This window comes from Dasypus novemcinctus, unplaced genomic scaffold (genome assembly GCF_030445035.2).
Source record: "Dasypus novemcinctus isolate mDasNov1 unplaced genomic scaffold, mDasNov1.1.hap2 scaffold_69, whole genome shotgun sequence".
Classification (NCBI taxonomy): Eukaryota; Metazoa; Chordata; class Mammalia; order Cingulata; family Dasypodidae; genus Dasypus; species Dasypus novemcinctus.
Window position 1 is genome coordinate 640,627 of NW_026688628.1, and position 22,928 is coordinate 663,554.

General features: G+C 36.2%; 1 pseudogene; it reads right to left on the reverse strand.

Annotated features, from left to right (window-relative positions):
* Positions 1-20,184: 20,184 nt before the first annotated feature.
* LOC139438554 (olfactory receptor 7A17-like) lies at positions 20,185-21,142 on the reverse strand (annotated as a pseudogene).
* Positions 21,143-22,928: the final 1,786 nt, after the last annotated feature.

Below are 22,928 nucleotides of genomic sequence, written 5' to 3' on the forward strand. Positions count from 1 at the left end.
TAATCTTTCAGAAATGTAAATTGCCTCACAATATCACCCTGCTAAAAACAATTCAGTGTCTCTCCCTTTCTTTGGGTATAAATTTAATAGTTAACCTAACCAATAACACCCTTTCCTTCCTGCAATCTTGTCCATCCTCCTCCCACTTCATTCCTGCACTTCAAATGGATGGGTCTTATTTCAGTTTTCCATCCACTCCAAGTTATTTCTTAGCAGGACCTTTTGCATAAGCTTTCCATCAGCCTCAAGAGTTTTTTACCTTTTCACCTAAGTAATTCATGTTCATCCTTTCCAGCTCAGCTTAAATTTTCCAGAGTCTTTATCTGATTCCATTAAAAGAATAGTTAACTATTGTTATTTTCTTTTCAGGAAATTATTATTTAACCTCCCAACCTTAAGATTTTAAAGAGAATATAGTTAAGACGTCACTAAAGTCCAAAGAAATCTGCTGATTTAATGTAATCCCATCAATATTTTTTATTTTTCAGAAATAGAAAAGGTGAAACTCAAATTTATTTAGAGTTACAAAATGTCCCAAGTTTGTCAAAATACTCTTGAAAAATAAGAACTAGTTTGGAAGACTGGCAGTTACTAATTTCCAAACTTTACAAATATACAATCATGTAAAAATTTTGGACTGTTAGAGGGATAGATATTTAAACCAATGCGATAGGATTGAGATTTCAGAAATTAACCCATGCTTCTGTAGACAAATGATTTTAGACAAAGTTGCAAAATTTCTAAAGAAAAAGGAAACTACCTACATAGGCATGGATTTTATTTTTAATTCATTTTTAACACTTTATTTTTAAAGAAGCTTTAGATTGCCTAAATTTTATAAAAAATTACCTCCTTCCCCCCCCATCTCCCCATATTAGCATCTTTCATTAGTGTGGTACATTTGTTACAATTGATGAACAAATTTTGAAGTATTGCTACAAACCATGGACTATGGTTTATATTATAGTTTACACCACCCTGCATAATTTTGTAAGTTATGAAAAAATATATAATGGTCTGTATCCTTCATTGCAATGTCATGCAGGAGAATTACCATGGATTTTGTAAGATCTTTCTAAGCATGGCATGAAACCCAAAAGACATATAGGTCAAAATAAGTGAAATTGATTCCCCATAAATATTAAAGATTTCCTTTGCCAGAAATGCCCTTGATAAAAGAATAAATAATTTGCATCTTGATAAAAAAATAAAATGTCTAATATTAAAGGTAAACTATGATAGACATTATGTTTTTTATAAACTCTTATAAATCAATAAGAACAAGTTAAATACTCCAATAGCAATTAGAAAAAGAGGAATATAACTGGTTTGTATTGGTTTACTACGTTTAAAAACAGATATAATATAATGGCATGGGTTAAGAAGAAATTTATCGGCTCATGATTTCAGAGGTTAAAGACTGCTTCATCCAAAGATCAGTATCATTTGGTTTATAGGCTGGCAACATTTGCAGTTTCTGGCTTTTCTGTGATATGGAAATGCACATAACAATATATTTTCCTTCCTCCCCTGTGTTCTGTTGATTTCCTTGATCTGATTGCTCCCAATGACTTCCAATTAGTTTTACATCTAAGGCCACCAGCCATATTGGATTAAGGCCTCCTCTCACTCAAATTGGGCTCAGCTTAACTAATAGCTTCTTCAAAGGCTCTGTTTTCAAATGGGTTCACACACCCAGGACCAGGGTTTGGGACCAGTACATGCCTTTTTGGGGGTCATGATTCAATACCCAATACTTGCCTATATAAAAACACATCCAGCCTTGAATCCATGCACTCCTCAACCATTTTGCAAGAGTGAAAACAATAATAATCTCTCATAGAGAAAGGATGTGGAAATAGTTACTATAGTTCATTCATGATAGTATATAAATAGAGTAACAATTTTGGAAGATAAGTTGGAAATATTTTTCAGGAATCTTAAAATATGCATACATTTAAATTCCACAAGCTTGGTGCATAGCATCTCTGGTAAATGAAACAGAGTGAGTATGGAGGTAATGCCAAAGAATCTGCAGTTGGCAGAGCCAAAGTAATACAATGGACCAACATATTTCCATCTATTTCAAGAGCATGACCAGGAGATGTGGTAGATACCTTTATTGTTTTAGGGGTCATAGAGAACAATTGAGCTAATAACTGAAATTGGGAGGTACCATGCACAGCACTAGGGGCCTGGTTTAAATGCACAAGAGAATCTTATGGCACTGAAGTCAAACTTCAAAAATTTTTATACACTTTCTAATCACTACCAATGTAATTTGTAGTATATCAAATGAACTTAACTATTTTTTGTACTTTACATTTTTATAAGGTGAAAGAACAAATATTTTGAAATCATTTGAAATAAAAAGATAATGTTCAGAATTTGCCTTTGAGAAAGCAAAATGTTTAAAGTTGTTACTTGGACATTATGGGTTTAAAGTGAGAGGACTGTTTTCCCTTAAACCAAGGACACAATGAGTTAAAGCACAAAAAGCTATTTTGACAAAACAGACTTTCTGCTTTGTTTACTGCTTATTCAGGAGGAAAAAATCAAGGAAATTTTATTGAACCATACTAATGATTTAAGCAACATTTTCATGATAACAGAGAAAAAACAAATTTTACTTTTGCATGAGTATACTATTTGATGGTAAGGCTTTTTAATACTATAAATAGACCCTTAATATCTTTATCTAAGTTTGATGATAAAAAAATTTTTTCTGTATTCTGAATTTTCTGTATCATTTAGATTTTGTACCACATTTTCTTCTTTCTTTATTACCCGTCATTTCATTTTCTTAGAAGAAAATTAATTTCTTTTTAATAAAAAAAATGACTTTCTATATACAATAGTTACTTAAACTACCATAATGTCTTTGGAAACTGTCTCCAAGCAAGCTCTTATAACAAACAATTACTATTAACACTAAGTAAATTTGCCTGAATAATAATTCAGTTTGGTAATATGGAAACATAACTTCATTTCCAATACTACTAGAACACTGATAGGTCATGGGTAGTTTACTGTTTTATCAGTATTGTAGAGAGCTGTATTGAGAAAACTTACAAGGACACATTTCTGAACAATGTTCTATAGCCACATTGTCAATGCTAAGTCATGGTAAAATTGCAGGCTTAGAAAAGCGGCTAACATTTTTTCTATTTTTTCCTCCCTCTGTTACTTTCATAGAGTTGTCTAGTTCTAAAGTTACAGAACTTTAACAACGCAAATGTTATTAATGTGGCTATACAGATTCCATTAGAATTAAAATGGAAACAAAACTGAGAACATCAATTTTGCTAAGGCTTTCTGCTTCTCCAACAGTTAAACCAATTCCACTGGTGATTTCTTTTACAAAGCAAATTTAATTGCAAGAAAGTATTGAAATTTAAAAGCTCATTTAAATGTTACTTTACACCATCATTTATACTGTGGCCAGGCAATGTTGAAATAGAAAAACATTTTCTTTTTCTTAAGAGGGTCTTTTCCAAATACAGACCAATTTTCCAAAACACATCCCAGATGAGATATAGCTGCACACACAAGCACCAACAGGAATAATAAACAGAACATCAATATCAGGGGCTCCTCAAAGTCAACAGTTTCTCACATCAAAGCAAAAATGCAATGACAAAATCAACAGTTGGACCCCAAATCTGAGATCATGGATAATGGGATGGAAACCCACCAAGTCCATATAAATCAGTTCAGATCAACTAAAAATTCAACAGTCCCCTTATCACGAGCATACCCACAGTGGCAATCCAATGGTCCCTTCAGTATGAGCAGGCCATCAAAACCAATCCTACACTCTTCTTGGCAGGAGCAGAATGAGAAAGTCAAGTAAGCACAAATCAGGGAGAAGAATGTATTTCACAATCTTATCTAACACAGAGAAAATCCAGCATCAAAATCACCTTCACTCAAAGCACCCAGTGCCAATGAACAGCAGAAAACCCAATCAGATCCTCCAGTTTCTGACCTCAAGGGAAATCCCTGGGCAGCTGCTAGATATAGAACTAAGGGTTCCAGAGAAACCCTGCGGTTGTCAAAAAATTGCACAGGAATGCTAAAGGGACTGCATCCAAGAAAAACATGACTCTAGACTCTGATATCCAAAATTGTTACCCTAAGTGCAGATACAAAATAATAGAGGCAACTGCCCCATCTGGCACCACAAAGGAGAAACAGGTCTCTCAGTGAGAATGTGATTTATTACAGGTGTGCCAGGAAATAATTGGGTCAATCTTACCTAAAGAGTTGAGAATGAAATTGAGAGCTAGGATTTTTATAGGCAAAAAAAAAAAAAAGGAAAAGAGGAAAGGAGAAAAAAGAGAAAAGGAGAGAAAAGAGAAAAAAAAAGGGAAAAGGAAAAAGGGAAAAGGGGAGGGGAGGAGAGGAGGGGGGGAGGGGAAGGGAGGAGAGGAGAGGAGAGGGGTAGGTAAGAAGAAAAACAAGTTAAAAAAAAGCAAATGATGCCAGGGTCTTGAGGTGAGGACATGTGCAATTTTGCAGTCCTGCATTGTTTCAGCACCTTCAACCTGTCCTTGACTTCAGCAGCTAGTAAACCATTCTTTAGATATAGTTGTGCCAAATGCTTAAGGATATCAAGCTTTGTGTCTCTGAGAAAATTCAGATTTACTGGTTCGTAAAGTGCTCCTGACACCATTCTGTCTCCTTTTGCTTTTAAACTTTATCTTATTCCTGTAAGCACACTGAGAAGGCCTGGTAAATATCCTTCAGGGAAATAAGTGCAAAGACTAAACTTCTAAAATTAGGTTAATAGAAATCTAGCTTTATTAGTGTATTAGAAATTTCAGAGCTTCTTAAGTAAATATCTAGGAAAATATGCACTCAAATATTTAGAGAATATCTAAATTATCAACTTACAGTTGATTTATTTATTTATTTTTAGATTATTTATTTATTTTTAAAAATTACATTAAAAAAATATGAAGTCCCATTCAACCCCACCGCCCCCACCCCCCACTCCCCCCACAGCAACACTCTCTCCCATCATCATGACACATCCACTGCAAGTTGATTTAATTTTAGTTTTCTTCTTTGTTTACTTGCTTTCCTAGTAAAATAATATGAAATTTGTAATAAGGACAATTTACACTGATTTTTATAACTAGATCAAATCTCTAAACTTTCTGAAATACATGAGGGAAAACACGTGACTCTACAAGTCCTTGAATTCTGGCAGGAAACATCTTTTAAAACAGTGGCAACAAGTTGGGTCTTGATTTTCTGGGGTATGTTCAAAAAGCTTATTTTCCTGCCAGATACAAAAAAAGCATTTTATGTAGTCAAGCATTCAAATGACTTGTTGAGCCTCACTTAAGAGACCTCTCTTCATATTACTGCTAAAGTCTTCCTCTTCTTTGGTCTCCTAAATTTTGGCATAGCTATATCCAACTGCATATTCCTGACAACTTGTTTTTGGTTGTTGTTAGTAGTGGTGAGTGCATGTTGGTTGTTGTGGGGTAGATGGTGAGGGGGATAAAGGGTCAAAGTAATAATTACAAGATAAAATCAGAAAATCAAAGCTTGACACATACTAGCCATTCATCTCTAATTTGACATTAAATTTAAAATATTTTATAATTAAAGTGTGGCACTGGTGGTAATCCCAACTAAATATTGCCGAGATAATTGACTAGTGTATTATGAGTTTCCTACCACATTTTAAAGGTTTTAGAGTGTGAGAACTTTCACTTCTGCCAACAGCCTCTTCATCACCTCAATTGTGATCCCCAGTTGTAATTTCACAATTTTAAAATGATCTCTCCACCAAAGATATTTGAAAGACCATTGGATAGAAACAACATCTTGCAGTCATGCCAGTGCCATTACTTCATTTACTTACCTGAAGTAATTGGTATACCTTGCACTTCTATGACAGAGTATTTTCAACACAGGTTTACAATCAGTTCGTGGTAAGAAAGGCAAAGATATTTGTTAACATGTTTGGATAGAGAAAGGGGAAAAAGATAGAAATGGAGCTTCTCCTATTATGTGCAGAAGAACAGCTAAAGATATTTTATTTGGAATCAGAAAATTTGTCTTTGAATCTCTTCTCCAACAGTTTCCAGAAAATGAATTTGGGTTATTTCAGAACCACTTTCAGTTGTTTTATTTTCAATTTTCAATTGGAATAATAGTATTTATACTGTATATCTATTATAAGGAAACACAAGAAAATAATGTCATCTGATGATGATATTTTATGGTGCATGTTATCTGAGAAATGCTCATTAATGTTGCCATTGTTTTAATCATAACTTCATTGAAGTACATTCTGAATTGTTCAATGGGTTGAGAAGGCAGAACACTTGACCTCTTTATATCATCCCACCTCCTTACCAAAATAATATAAAACTACATTGACTTGTATATTACTTCAATATTTTTAAGGAATAATATTTGTTTTGGGTACTCATTCCATTTGACAAAAGATATAATAATTCCATTTTTTATTTAATTCCTGTGGCCATAAACAGCTTCCTGTGAATTAAAAAGCTAAAATCATGCAGTATTTTTAAAATATATGACTATTTTTTTAGTTGAATACACTTCTTTCTTGTCCACAAAGCATATCAATCAAATGAGTATGTATAGATTTTCTTTGGAAAGTAAATATAGTAAACATTTTGAATGGATTTTACAGAACAGGCCAAAATGGAAATTTTGAAGATTTGCAACGGGTTTAAATTCAAGAATGATTTGGATTAAAATTTGTTCAGAGAAAACAAGAGGGTAGAAAATCATTTTATAAGATCAGAAAATTACATGGAATGTACAGTAGAATTATTAATCCGCTATGTCCCCTGGGGAAAGCCATGGAGGAAGTATTTATTCACCCTTATGTTTAAGAGGACTGCACCTACATGTCTCCTAAAAGGTGTTTATTAAGTCCTACTGAAGCAAATTCCTTTTCTTTCCTATGAATATGAACAGGCAGTGTCACTCAGGTTTATTGCTCATCCATTTAACATACATTTATGTGGTGACAGACACACACACACACAGTGCCATGTTCATCTCTGTAGGAAACTGACTCATAAGAACACTCATATCACAAATTCTGAAAGGGCAGAAAGTGAACATAGCGATGCCACATCCTGAACTAAGTTCTTTTTCTTTTTCTGATTTCAACAGTTCCTGTCACCTGTGGAATTATCTCCACTCCTTGTCCCCTAAATTCAACTTGCAATAGCACTTTTCTTTTAGTATAGGATTTACGTCAAGTTATGGAAGATGGTATTTTATGAACAATACAGAGTAATGTATTGGTGAGCAAAATTAAGCATTTTCTTGAAGAAAATAAGAATGGAGTTAGGGGCACCAAAACTGAACTAGTTCTATAGAAAGAGACATGAGATTCTAAAAAAAGGTCTTAATAGAGTACACAAAGATACCAGGAAAAGAACAGGAATAGAACTGTAATTTGAATGCATACATCTGACTTCACTCTTTTATTTAAATCTTCTAATAATGACAGCGAATGTTAAGATCATTCTGCATCTTATGATTTTAATCATTACTGCTAATTCACACTTAGAAATGTTTGTAAGCAAAGAGAACATCCTTCATGCATTATTATCAAAAGCAAAGGCTAGGAATATATGTGAATTATATAGCTAGATGCTGGATTTTCTCTACTTTTCCACATTCTGTCACCAAGGTTTATCAGTGTATTAATGGTGTGGTTTTCTCTTCTCATCTGACAGTGAGAGAAATCTTGGGAGTTATCAGTGTAACACTAATCCCACTTTTACTTCTAAGAGAAAACACCCTGTGATTTTTTCTCTAGCACTTGGTAACTTAGGAAACTTCTTATCTTCTTAGCCTAGCCATCCTTACTGACAGACCCCCCAAAAATATATGATGAATGAACTCATATGGTGTGTCTTTGTGAAAAAAAAAATTACATTCTGAGTCCTGACCTTTTAAATTCTGATTTACTGAGTTTGAGAGAAGACTGTGAATCTATATTTTCAATAAGTGCTTCTAAATAATTATGTTATTAGACCACAGATTAACCTTGGAGACAAGCTTAAATAGACAGGTGGAATATGTATTTGCCTACTTGGCTGGTTTGATAATGAACTATTTACTCCATTCTGGAGATTTGGATGAATGCCAAAAGTGCACTGCCTGCACACCCCCTATGACTTATACCATTATAATAGAAAGCTACTTTTGCAGTGGGTTTGCACCAAGTAATGGATCACCAGTTTTCACAAATCAAGAATGCAGCTGGAAGTATTAATAAAGTGTAGTATGTACAGATCACCTGGAAGACACCTTTATTAAACGAAGTTAGGTTTGCTAGCTTGACCCATGAGGAAGCATGGAACTTGTCCATAAAAGGGAGTTAGAGTAGGCTTGCTTTATGGTTTTTCCTTATGCTGGATATCTTTAAGGAGGGCTTAAGAAAGCAGGGCTTATTTTCTATATGGCTGATGAAGAAATGGGGAAATTTAATGACTATCAAGACTTTTAGCTAGGAAATGGGAGGAGTCAAGTGGCATTAAAGTTGTCCTTTGTAAAGAATCATGGCCATACATTAACCAAGAGAGAGCAATGTCAGAGGAATTGTTGAAATCAAGATTATCAAGCACCACCTCAGACCTAAAAAAAATTCCAGTTTGGGCAGTAATCTGTAGAAACTCTTCCAGGATATGCTGATATACCCAGAGATTGAGAATCACAGTCTTAGTCTAATCTCCAATAGTCAAAAACATGCACAGAAAACTCCACCAACATAATATTAAGAATTGTCTTCCCCACTAGTTCTGGTGAATGGTTTCACTTTTCATTTGATATAAAAAAGAGACTATGTCTTCTCTAAGGTCTAGACTACAGAGATGACATAAGGCCTTGTGGAGAAATGTGGAAGAATTTCAAAGGCAACTAACTGTGTTACTATTATTCCATCACATTGGATCATCAACTTTTTGAGGGGGAAGAAGGATAGAAAACATGATCCTATGTGATTTTGAGATACTTGATACAATAGTACTTTGAAAAGGAATATGGGGAGAATTTTTCTTTTCATTTCTTTTGGTCAAATCACCTCTACTCTTGAAGAACAACTCTCACTCTTAACTCTCTTCAACTTTCCATTCTTAAAATCAATCCTCTTTGTTCGTAACTTGGTGAAGATACTTTCTCAAGAGACTGTAAATTTGAAGAAAGTTTTATACCATCAGAATTATTTGTAATGGGCATGGAAAAGAACAATAATAAAATATACCTAAGTGGCTTGTAAATTATTTTGGATTGTTTGGAGTTGTGAAGTAGACATTCCTATATTTTTTCTCCAAAGCTCCCTCAGCAGTTCCAACTCCTATGCCTTGGATAATTTTCCAGATGCTTAATAGTTCAAATTACCCCTGTCATCTTGTGAGATGTGAGTGTTTGGGCACCCACAATATTGTTCCAGACACATAATTACAATTTGTGATTCATGCTAAGAAAGGGATTATGTTGGTAATTGAGCCTAAAATGTAGGTCTCCTTAGAAATGGAGGGAAGAGACTGAAACTGAATAGAAGTCAGCCAGGCACAGAAAATATGTACTGCAGAGTACTCCCTTGGATTATTTTAGTAATAGGTGAAATGTGTCATATTAGTGCAGTTTAATGTGAATTTCCTTTAAGAGGAATGAGCTTGAATATCTTTTCTCATATTTAGGGGTGTGGGAGCCAGGAGATCAGGATGTATCCACTTAAATGAAACACAGCCTGAAGCACATAGCTGCCTGGCACAACCTGTGCACTCTCTAGTTAAATTGTAAAGGTCTACTGCAAACTTTAATCTTTTCAAGGCTATATACTCCCTTTCTATGAAAACATCACCAAACAGTCCATTTGTGTGTGCCATGTACCTTTTGCAGAATGGATGGTATTGGGAATTCTCATACAATGAGTTACATAATATTCACTCCTCATCAGTAGAAATCATCCAGAGAAGAGCTACAAAAATAAGACAACATCCAAAAACATGGTATATTGGAGTGAGAAACTGAACTGAGATGTGTTTGTAGGCCTAACTGAGGACTATGAGGTGGAAATCATTTTCACTTGCAAAGCCCTGTGTAAATAGATTGAGTAGGAATGTGATCAGTGACAAGAGCCCATTTCCACCAAGAAGATTATCTTTATAATAACAAAATCTGTGTATGTGATGAATAATGGGGTGAGGTCTTCTTGCCTAATGGACATCAGTCGAAGACTAAGAGATTTGCTCACAAAGTAGCACATACCACCAGGAAAAGTTCTCCTTCATTAACCTATTAATGTGGTGGAAATACAGCCCACAACCTTCTGATGCATCACAAGTGGAGTCCAAGAACCAGCAGGATCAGCCTCACCTAGGATCTCATCAGAAATTCAGACTTTAGGACCCCATCCCACACCTTCTGATTTGAAATCTATGTTTTACAGGATTGAGGTATGATTTGTTTGCACAGTAAAGCTTAGGAGTCAGTGGTCTAATGGACCAAGGAGTAAATAAGGCCATAATTGGTCAGAGGTAAGAGAGTTTAGAAGTGAGAAGAAGTTTTGAAAGAGGACAAAAGTTCTTAGACATTACAATCATTAAGAACTATATAAAAGATAGATTGTCAGAGGCGGGGCAAGATGGTGTCTGAGTGAGTGTACCTTACAGTCTCTCCTGCAAAGAAGTGGCTGGGCAGCATTGGAAATTCTTCAGGACCAGGCTGTTTTGGGATTTTACTGGGCAGGAAGTGTCTGGACATCGATCTGGTGGGATGCTGACAGAGAAGGTTCACGTAAAAGTGTCCTGGTTGCTAATATTGCATTATCTCCTAGTCTTTTCTTATCTTTTTTTTTCCTCTTTTCCCTCTTTTTCTCCTTATTTTATGTTATCTTGATAATACATTAAGTGCAGCAGGGAATACCTCACATTTGCTGGGTTTCCTCATCCTCCACTGCCTCATTTCTGTGTGAATTGATTTCGGCCACCTACACTATCCCTTTTCACCCACATCTTGATATCCTCCATCATCTACTGTCTCTCCTATATTCCACCTCCCTTTCTTTGGTCCCCAAATTGTCTAACATTTAATTTCTAATACCTTTGTTTTCTTTTCTGTCTTTTATCCACTGTTGATACTATTGTCTTTCTTTTCTCTTTCCCTCCCACATGAAAACACTCACTTTTTAATTCATACTATATTCCTCTCATATTCAGTTGACTACCTCATTATAGGTGCTCTACTTACTGCTATAACTTACACAACTTACATGAGTCTAATACCAATCCTCCCAGATCTCATATTGTTGCTCTGGTAACATTTATTACCAATACTACTTTACACATTTTCCTTTTTTGCACAATTGCCTTTCACTGTCCCTAATATTTTCCTTCAAAGTGAACTCAGCCAGCAACAAGAAATTAGAATAAGAAGAACAAAGTGACAAAGAGAAGAGATAACACTTACACAAGAACAACAGCTAATTAATCCCCAAGACTAGACAAAGAAACTAAGGACTGGTTAAATCTGTCAAGATAAAATGATGAACAAACAGCAACAAAAATCTACAAACCAAACCAGTAATCAGGAAAACATGGCTAAATCCCTTCAGACAAGTAATTAAAGATCTCAGGACATATATCAATGACAAAATTAATGAAGTAAGGGAAGAGTTTAACAATATGAAGAAAACATTTGGAGAGGAAATTGCAGACATATGCAAAAAGATAACAGATATGATGGGAATGAACACCACAGTTCAAGAAATCAAAAATAAACTTGCAGCAAATAGCAGGAGATTAGAAGAGGCAGAGGAGAGAATTAGTGTTGTGGAAGACAGTACATCAGAAATCAAACAGATAATAGAATTGATTGATAAAAAGACAGAAAAAATCCAGCTAGGACTTAGGGACAGGAATGACAATGCAAACCGCACAAACATACATATTATAGGCATCCCAGAAGGAGAGGAGAAGGGAAAGGGGTCAGAAGGGGTGTTACAGGAAATAATGGCTGAAAAATTCCCAAAATCTACTGTGAAAGACAGATATACATATCCAAGAAGCACAACGTACCACAAACATCATAAACCCCAACAGGCCCACCCCAAGACATATACTTGTCAAATTATCTGATGTTCAAGACAAAGAGAAAATTCTAAAAGCAGCAAGAGAAAAGAAAACCATCACATACAAGGGAGGCTCCATAAGATTAAGTGCTGATTTCTCATCTGAAACCATGGAGGCAAGAAGGCAGTGGTATGATATGGTCAAGGTACTAAAAGAAAAAAAAGTCCAACCATGAATACTCTACCCAGCTAAACTAGCATTCAAAAATGATGGAGAGTTCAAAATATTCACAGATAAACAGAAATTGAAACAGTATGTCAAAAGGAAACCTCCCCTTCAAGAAACATTAAAGGGAGTTCTGCAAGAAGAAAGGAAAAAACAGGACAGGCAGAGTTGGAGGAGAGTTTAAGAGCAATAAAATAAGAAAAAAGAGAAGAAAAAACAAACAAACAAAATATGACCACAAACACAAGTCCAATCAAAATATAGCGAACATAAATAATTCCATGAAAGGAATAACACTGAATGTCAACGGATTAAACTCACCTATAAAAAAGATTCAGACTGAGACATTGGATAAGGAAATATGACCCACCTACATGCTGTCTACAAGAGACACATCTTAGACCCAGAGATTCATGGAGGCTGAAAGTGAATTGTTGAAAAACAATCTTACCAGCAAACAATAACCAAAAAAAGGCAAGAGTAGCATATTAATATCAGTCAAAATAGATTTAAATGCAAAACAATTGTGAGAGACAAAGAAGGAGACTACATATTAGTGAAAGGGACAATGTCTCAAGAAGAACAAACAATCATAAATATTTATGCTCCTAACAAGGGGGCCTCCAAATACATGAGGCAAACACTGGAAAAATTAAGTGAAAGAATGCACGCATCTACAATTAGAGTGGGAGATTTTAATACACCACTATCAACTCTGGACAGAACATCTCAAAAGAGAATCACTAAAGAAACAAAATATTTGAACAGTGTATTAGAGAAGTTGCATCTAATAGACATATACAGATCATTACACCCAAATACAGCAGCATATACATTTTTCTCAAGAGCACATGGATCATTCTCCAAGATAGACCATATGCTAGGCCACAAAGAAAGGCTTAATGAATTCAGAAAAATCGAAATCATACAAAATGATATCTCTGACCACAGTGGAGTGAAGCTGGAAATCTGCTAGGGCCAGAGGCTCTGATTTCACACCAAGATATTGAAATTAAACAGCACACTCTTAGAAAAACAGTGGGTCAAAGAGGAAATCTCAAAAGAAATCAATAACTACCTTGAAACAAATGATAATGATAACACAACATACCAAAATTTATGGGATACAGCAAAAGCAGTACTGAGAGGGACATTTACAGCCATAAATTCATACATCAAAAAAGAAGAAAGAGCAAAAATTGAAGAACTAACTGCACATTTGGAGGAATTATTAAAAAAAAAACAAGTAATATCACAGGAAGAAGAAAGAAAGAAATAACAAAGATAAGAGCAGAACTAAAGGAAATAGAATATAAGAAAGCCCTTGAAAAGATAAACAAGACCAAGAGCTGCTTTTTTGAGAAGATCAATAAAATTGACAAACCTTTAGCGAGACTAACAAAGAAAAAAGGAGAGAAGATGCAAAAACACAAAATAAGAAATGAGAAAGGAGATATCACCACTTACCCCACAGAAATAAAGACTATCATAACAGGATACTTTGAAAAACTACATTTCAACAAAAATGACAATTCAGAGGAAATGGACAAATTCCTAGAAACACATAAGCAGCCAACATTGATGAAAGAAGAAATTGATGATCTCAACAAACCAATCACAAGTAAAGAGATAGAATCAGTCATCAAAAACCTCCCAACTAAGAAGAGCCCAGGGCCAGATGGCTTCACAGGTGAATTCTACAAAACATTCTGGAAAAAACTAACACCAGTCATGCTGAAACTCTTCCAAAACTTCAAAACAGAAGGAACATTGCCTAACTCATTCTATGATGCCAACATTACCCTAGTACCAAAGCCAAACAAAGACACAACCAAAAAGGAAAATTACAGGGCAATATCTCTAATGAACCTAGACACAAAAATGCTTAACAAAATACTTGCTAATCGTATTCAACAACACATTAAAAGAATTATACATGACGACCAAGTGGGATTCATTCCAGGTATGCAAGGATGGTTCAACATAAGAAAATCAATCAATGTAATACACCATATAAACAGATTGAAGGACAAAAATCACATGCTTATATCTATAGATGCAGAAAAAGCTTTTGACAAAATACAGCACCATTTCTTGATAAAAACACTCCAAAAGATTGGAATACAAGGCAATTTTTTTAACATGATAAAGAGTATATATGAAAAACCTACAGCCAACATTGTTTACAATGGAGAAATCCTAAAATCCTTCCCTCTAAAGTCAGGAAAAAGACAAGGATGCCCACTGTCTCCTCTTCTATTTAACATTGTCTTAGAAGTACTTGCTCGAGCACTGAAGCAAGAACCAGGTATAAAAGGCATTCAAATTGGAAAGGAAGAACTCAAAATTTCATTATTTGCAGATGACATGATCCTATACATAGAAAACCCTGAGAGGTCTACAACAAAGTTTCTAGAACTCATAAATGAGTTCAGTAAAGTCACAGGTTATAAGATCAATGCACAAAAGTAAGTAGTATTTCTGTACACCAATAATGAGCAAGAGCAGGAGGAAATAAAAAAACAAATACCATTTACAATAGTAAATTAAAAAATCAAATATTTAGGAATAAATTTAACTAAAGATGTAAAAAACTTATACACTATAAACTACACAAGACTGTTCAAGGAAATCAAAGAAGACCTAAATAAATGGAAGAATATTCCCTGTTCATGGATAGGAAGACTAAATATTATTAAGATGTCTATCCTACCAAAACTGATCTACACATTCAATTCAATCCCAATAAAAATCAACACAGCCTTCTTTAAGGAACTAGAAAAACTCACTATGAAATTTATTTGGAAAGGAAAGAGGCCCCAAATAGCCAAAGACATTTTGAGAAAGAAAAATGAAATTGGAGGAATCACACTACCTGACTTGACATTTTGAGAAAGAAAAATGAAATTGGAGGAATCACACTACCTGACTTCAACACATACCACGAAGCTACAGTACTGAAAACAGCATGGTATCGGCATAAGGAGAGACACATAGACCAATGGAATTGAATCAAAAGTTCTGATGTAGAACCTTATATATATAGCCATATAATATTCACTAAAGCCACCAAACCCTCTCAACTGGGAGAGAATGGCCTATTTAACAAATGGTGCCTGGAGAACTGGATATCCATATGTAGAAGAATGAAAGAGGATTACCATCTCACACCTTATACAAAGATTAACTCTAGATGGATCAAAGACCTAAATATAAGAGCCAAGACCATAAAGACTTTGGAAAGCAGTGTAAGGAAACATCCACAAGACCTTGTAATTGGAAACGTCTTCATGAACATCACACCAAAAGCACGAGCAGCAAAAGAAGAAATAGATAAATGGGACTTCCTCAAAATTAAAGCCTTCTGCACCTCAAAGGAGTTTGTCAAGAAAGTAAAAAGGGTGCCTACACGATGGGAGAAAATATTTGGCAAGCATATATCTGATAAGAGACTTATAGCTTGCAAATATAAAGAACTCCTATATCTTGAAAATAAAAAGATAAACAACCCATTTAAAAAATGGGAAAAAGATCTAAGCAGACACTTCTCCAAAGAAGAAATACAAATGGCTAAAAAGTATATGAAAAAATGCTCCAAATCTTTAGCTATCAGGGAAATGCAAATCAAAACTAAAATGAGATACCATCTTACTCCCATAAGATTGGCAGCTTTGAAAAAAACAGAAGAATACAAATACTGGAGAGAATGTGAAGAAATGGGAACAGTCATCCACTGCTGGTGGGAATGCAGAAGGATCCAACCATTCTGGAGGACAGTTTGGCAGTTTATCAAAAAACTAACCATGGATTTGCCATATGACCCAGCAATTCCACAGCTGGGTATATACCCAGCAGAGCTGAAAAAAAAAGGACACAAACCAATATATGCACACCAATGTTCATAGCAGCATTGTTCACTATCGCCAAAAGTTGGAATCAACCCAAATGCCCATCAACAGATGAGTGGATCAAAAAAATGTGGTATATACATACAATGGAATACTACTCGGCTTTCAGAACAAATACACTACAAACACACATGATAGCATGGATAAATCTTGAGAACCTTATGTTGATTGAAGCAACCCAGGCATTGAAAGACAAATACTACATGACCTCAATGATATGAAATAAGTAAACCAAGCTGCCTCAGAGAGCTAGAGACTGGAAGATAGGCTTACAGGAAATCAGGGGGCAGAGGAAGGATATAAGCTGATAGCTACATAGGGGAAATCTATGATAAGCTGGCAGTAAGTATGTGTACAAGGAAGGGATAAAATGGGGGTATAGGGTTACCTTTGGGTGGGGCTTTGTGGGCTTGAGGGGGGCTAGGGATGGAAAGATGGGTAATATTGCTCAAGAAATTGGGGGAAGGGTAGGGCAACATACAAACATAGGAGAATATCAGGTGTTGGTTGAGAGTATAATGCTGAGGAAACCTTTCAAAATATAATAAGGAAAGTAACCTGTTTAAGATACTTAAAGGGGATAATCTGATGTAAGGAAGACTTCTAGGGAATATGTGAATGCTCATTTTGCCAAAGTGGGTTATACCATCAGGTAGAGACCCATATAATGAGAGTGAAGGTATACCCACATCCTGGGGAGGACTAATGCCATCAAATAGAGGGAACTGTATCTCTCAAGAGAAATGGTGGCTCCCAGGGCATTAGGGCAGTTGAGCATGTCAAGCCCTCAACACTGGTGCAAGTATCTCTGAACATGGCCCTCAAGAAATGAAGATTGACTGTCATTGTGGGCTCCAAGGAGGGGGGGCAATAGATATTGAATAGATGGAACCAACGTAACAGTGAGGGCAATAGAAGTGTTTCACAAGCGTACACGAGGATGGATATAAAACATGTAATATGATACCAAAAAACATATAGGGGCTGACAGACTAATAATGTAAATCATAATGTAAAACATAGGATATTAAACATTTTAAAAATTGTATAGCCTAACGTATAAACCACAAGGTAAATAAAAATGTTACCTTGTTTGAAAGCTATTGTCTCAATATCTGTATATCAGTTTCAGTAAATATGGTATGAATATGTTAAAAGATTATTGCTGTGGAAGGGAAAAGATTTTATATTGGATATGTGGGAGTACTGTATATTGTATATATGAATTACTGTGATCTAGGGCTCTTGTGAAGAGAAGCACAATAATTAGGAAAAAGAAAAAGAAAAAGATAGGCTGTAGAATTTTTCCAAATCAATATGTATCCTGTATCTAACCTTTAAACTCATCGCTATATTCCATTTTACTATTCGGGGAACCTGGCATTATATTGGGTTTCACTTTTCAGGAAGTTTTGGATCACAGAGTGGTTCAGCAATGGCAGCAGAGGAATACTGGTATGGGATGTTATTGACAGGGAACATAGGGTTGACAGGGAGTTATACAGGGCATGTGTCTGGGGTGCATGGAAATGTTTGGATATACTCATAGTGGAAACAATTAAAAACAACAACTGGGGGAGTGCTGGGTTCCTGGCCGGTGGGGGGGTCTTCCTTGGTCCCTAGGGGAGCAGCAGCAGTCCCCTGGGTGCAACAACAAAGACCAGGAAGGAATGAGGGTCCAACAGCGAGTCCCTGATACTAATGACTATGCTTGTGAGCCTACACACCTGAAATAAGAACATGGCCTAGAGCAGCACTGTGCCTAAGGGTTCCCTCCTGACAGCCTCCATGTTATTCAAATGTGGCCAGTCTCAAAGCCAAACTCAGCATATAAATGCACTGCCTTTCCCCCAGCATGGGACATAACACCCGGGGATGAGCCTGCCTGGCACAGAGGGATCACTACCAAGTACCAGCTGATCATGTAACTAGAAAATGACCTTTAATTAAAGGTTCAACGTGGACCAGCAGAATATCCCTGTCTACATATAATAACAGGAGTTAAAAATGCTGTTTGACCTAAATTAAGGGGGAAATGGAAAGGACAAACGAGTTTATATGGCTATGAGTCTCTAAAAAAGAGTCGAGTTTGTCAGAAGAATTGCCCTTATGCACACCTGAGCAAAGTCTCAGCGACAGATAAAGTAGATACAACCCCAGGTATTGGTTCTTTTGAGGGCTAAAGAGACCCACAGGTTTTATGGTCATGGCAGATGGATTTCACTGCCATGTCAGTTGGCCCTTCTTTGGAGTTGGTGTCTCTGTGTGATGGAGCTGGACTCAGATGTGATCTCTTTTCACAAGCCTTCCCTGTTACTTTAGTGGAATTGTAGTTGATGCTGGGGTTTAAGATCTATCTAGGGGATCTGAAAACCTGGACTGACAATATGATAGCCAGGCCCTGAGCCTCAACAGACTTCAAGCTCCTACACTCTGGTTTATTGGACTTATCCCACTCAGCTAACATGGAGTTGAAGAATGTCAACCACCACACCACAGAGCCAAGAGTGCCTACAACTGAAAGCAGGAGGATTACATCCAGTATCCATGTGGACCTAAGCCCCCTCTTGACATAGATGTGGAATGGACACAACCAAGCCAAGGTCCACAGGAAAGAAGAATATAGTAAGGATCAGAGTGGACTTATGATATTCTATTCATGAACTATTGTGGTAAGTAATTGAGAAAATGTGGCATTCGTGTGGAAAAAGTGGCCATGGTGGTTGCTGGGTGCAGGGAATGGGAGGAAGAGATGAGATGTGGAGGCATTTTTGGGACTTGAAGTTGTCCTGGGTGGTGTTGCAGGGACAATTACCGGACATTGTAGATCCTCCCACAGTCCACTGGATGGAACATGGGAGAGTATGGGCTATGATGTGGACCATTGACCATGAGGTGCAGCGATGCCCAGAGATGTACTCACCAAATGCAATGGATGTGTCGTGATGATGGGGAAGAGTGTGGCTGTGGAGGGAATGATGGGGTGGGGGTGGTGAGAGTGAATGGGGACCTCATATTTTTTAAATGTAATATTTTTAAAAAATGAATAAAAAAATAAAAAAAATTAAGAAAATTATAAATAAATAAATAAATAAAAATAAAAAAATAAAATAAATTGTAAAAGTAAATAAAGTTGATTGCAGTGATGAATGAAGAAGCCTTTAATTATACCAAAGGCAACTGAATGTACACTTTGTATGTATTGTACAGTGTGTGATTATTATTTAATAAAATTGTTTTTTAAAATATCATACAATGAATGTCACCATCTAGGTAGTCATAAGTATTTGCAATGGCATGGAGGTTTGGGCAGTAGCAATTTATAGCTGCAAATCAGAACACTCCATTAAAAGAGGTATGATAGCCAAAATGTCAACCTCCTGTGTTTAGTCATATCTGATCAAGAATATATATTAGAAATTAATGAATACAGGTCTATGTGATTAACCAAATACCATTAATTGAACACTCTGGGTGGATTGTATGCTTTATTAAGCTGTATCAATAAATTTGATTTTTTAAGAAAAGAATATAGATTAGAGATTTGAACATACAAGAGATAAATTACTGACTGATAGAGGAAATACCTAGGTTGTATTTTGTCACCTCTTTAAATTTTATGACAGTTTTGAACAAAAGCAGATATTTTATTCAGAGGAAATCAAGAAGTGATATTCATAGGCAGCATTGGTAGAATTCAAGCAGGAACAGGAGGTGATCCAATGAAATTATTCAGAAAATGCAATCCATTCCTGAACAACACTGAAAAACTCCTTAAATATGTACATGAATCATGCATACTTCAAGGAGAACTCTTTCATTATCAAAAATAAAATCTTGCTCTATAACACAATGTGTGATTTAAAATTTTACTTCTTCATTTTTGAGGTCATCTTGACTCTAGGCAGGTCTATATGCACCTACTGAACAAAGAAAGGAAATATGTAGCTCTGAAGGTTTAGGAGCTGCTAAAACTGGCCTTTCAACTGCTGCAAGACAAATGACACTTTGCAGACTTTCCTCCCAAAGCATTTTTTCAGAGCCTTCTTTATATCTTTATTCCTCAGACTATAGATGAAGGGGTTCAGCATGGGTGTGACCATAGTGTACATGACCGCGGCTGGTGCACCTGAATGTGTGTTGTGTGAAGCAGCAGGACTGAGGTACACTGCTATGGTCGTGAAATAAAATAAGGAGACTACTGAGAGGTGAGATGCACAGGTTGAAAATGCTTTATATTTCCCCTGAGCTGACGAGATTGCAAATACAGAGGAAACAATCTTATAGTAGGAGAAAAGGATTCCAGCAAGGGGACCCCCAGCCAGCACTCCAGCTATTAAATACATTACTAAGTAATTGAGAAAAGTGTCAGAACAGGCAAGTTGGACCATCTGACGAAGTTCACAGAAAAAGTTTGGGATTTCTACACTTGAACAAAAGGACAGTTGTGACACCAATAAACTCTGTAAACAGGATTCCATAACACTCATGGTCCAGGACCCCAGAGCCATCAGGACACAGATCTGGGGTTTCATATCGACTGTATAGTGAAGGGGGTGGCAGATGGCCACAAAACGGTCATAGGCCATCACGGCCAGGAGGGAGAATGAGCAAGAAAAAATACATCTGGGTGAGGCAGCCTGCATAGGTTATGACTCTACTCTGTGCCTGGATGTTCACCAGCATCTTTGGGACAGTAGTGGAGGATAAACCAATATCACAAAGGGACAAGATTGAGAGGAAGAAGTACATGGGTGTGTGGAGGTGACAGTCCATGAAGATGGCCAGGATGATGACCAGGTTCCCAAAAATGGTGACCAGGTACATGGACAGGAACAACCCAAAGAGGAGGGGTTGCACTTCTGGAACTTCTGTAAATCCCAGAAGAAGAAATTCTGAAATTTGCATTTCATTTCCAGGTCCCATGTGCCTGATGAGACTAAGAAGAAACAAAAAGGAACATGGATAGTTTCACAAAGCAAGTAGCACTATCCAAACAGAAATGTTACATTGCCTATTTCAGTGATAAATTTAATATTATATTATTTATATAGATCTTATCCCTTTAGGGTATTTGTAGTGCCACCTCTGACTAGGAATTCCATCCCCCAAACTCAGCCCTTTACCAAGAATTCATGAACACTATGGATTTCATGAGATATTCATTCATTTGTGGAATATGTATTGAGTTGTGACTAAGAGGCAAGTAGAGTTGTGGCAATGAGTTTACAATGCTGTAACTCAAAAGTCCCAACCATCAGCACATATAGAATACATGCAATTAAAACACAATCATATTACAAAGGGGATGATTTCACATGCTTTAAGGAAAAGAAAGCAGGTAAAAAAAGTGAAATGATGGAGCTGTTTTTCAGTTGGTGTTCAGAAAAGTCCCATATATGATGTGAAATTCAAAGAGGCACCTAAAGGAAAAGAAGGCAGTAGCCATGAGGATGTAAGAGGAAATTTGTGCCCAGTGGGATAACTTCTAGGAAAAAGACCCTAAATATGACTTTTTTCCAGTGTTCAGAGTGAACAAGGAGGTCAGTGTGGCAGGGAAATGATTAAGAGGATAGTGAATAGAGATCATTTCAGAGGAAGTTTAAGAACAAGGCAGCCTTGTTGCTGCTGAATCTTCAAATTCAGGGAGGTCTTCATCCATATTCTGAACCTCTCACTATTCATTAATTTGGATGCAAAGCTATCCCACCAAATGGAATGGAACTGGTCCTATTGGCCTTTTTAGAATAGCCTCCAGGCTCTGTACTATAGAAGACACCTATTGTAATATATGAGCTTAGATACCACTGCTCTGAGGACTGCTCACATCACACATCACATCCCATACACACTTCACACACACACACACACACACACACATAATGCACACCTTAGCATCATTGGGCAGGAGTTAACATCATGCTCTTCTCATACTCAGCCGCACAGATAATCCAGGAGTAAATAAAATGCAAGCTGACAACATCAGTTTTTCCATTCTCCAAGTATTTAGAAATGGTGCTCTGAAATTCTAGCTGACAAGCCTCCCATGCTCATGTAAACACAGAGCTCCCTTTTGTTATGATCACTTTATTCCCTTTATTTAAAGGAACATATGCTGGGGGGGGGAGAGGTGGGGTGGGGGGGTGGAGTTGAATGGGACCTCACATATATATTTTTAAAGTAATATTATTACAAAGTCAATAAAATAAATAAATAAATAAATAAATAAAATAAAGGAACATAAATTATCTGCTCAGTAATAAGACAGGAAAGAATTAAATAGACTTGAAAGATAAAAACTCAAGCATCACATGAGAAATTGTGATGAAGAAATCCTTTCTTGCTTCTGATGGCAATCCAATTCCAGTTTTATCACCCTTGAAGCCAAGAAAAACTAAAAAAAGAACAAAAAGAAATTAACAAAAAATACAAAGGCAGTGATATCTTTTTACAATGACAAGACACTTAATAGAATGGTCGCTTCAAGCATAAAATGACCTATGGGAATAAACAAATGTTTCACAACTGAAAATATGTAACTAGTACAACAATGTTGGGAATGTTTATATGGTGCATTTGATGTCTTTTTAAATTTTATTAAGGGCAAAATTTTTGGAATCAGATATGTCTTATTTTGAATTTTAGACTCTCAATTGTCATTCTTTCTGCATCTCTCAGAGCCTATTCAACAGCCTTATTTCAGTTCCATTGT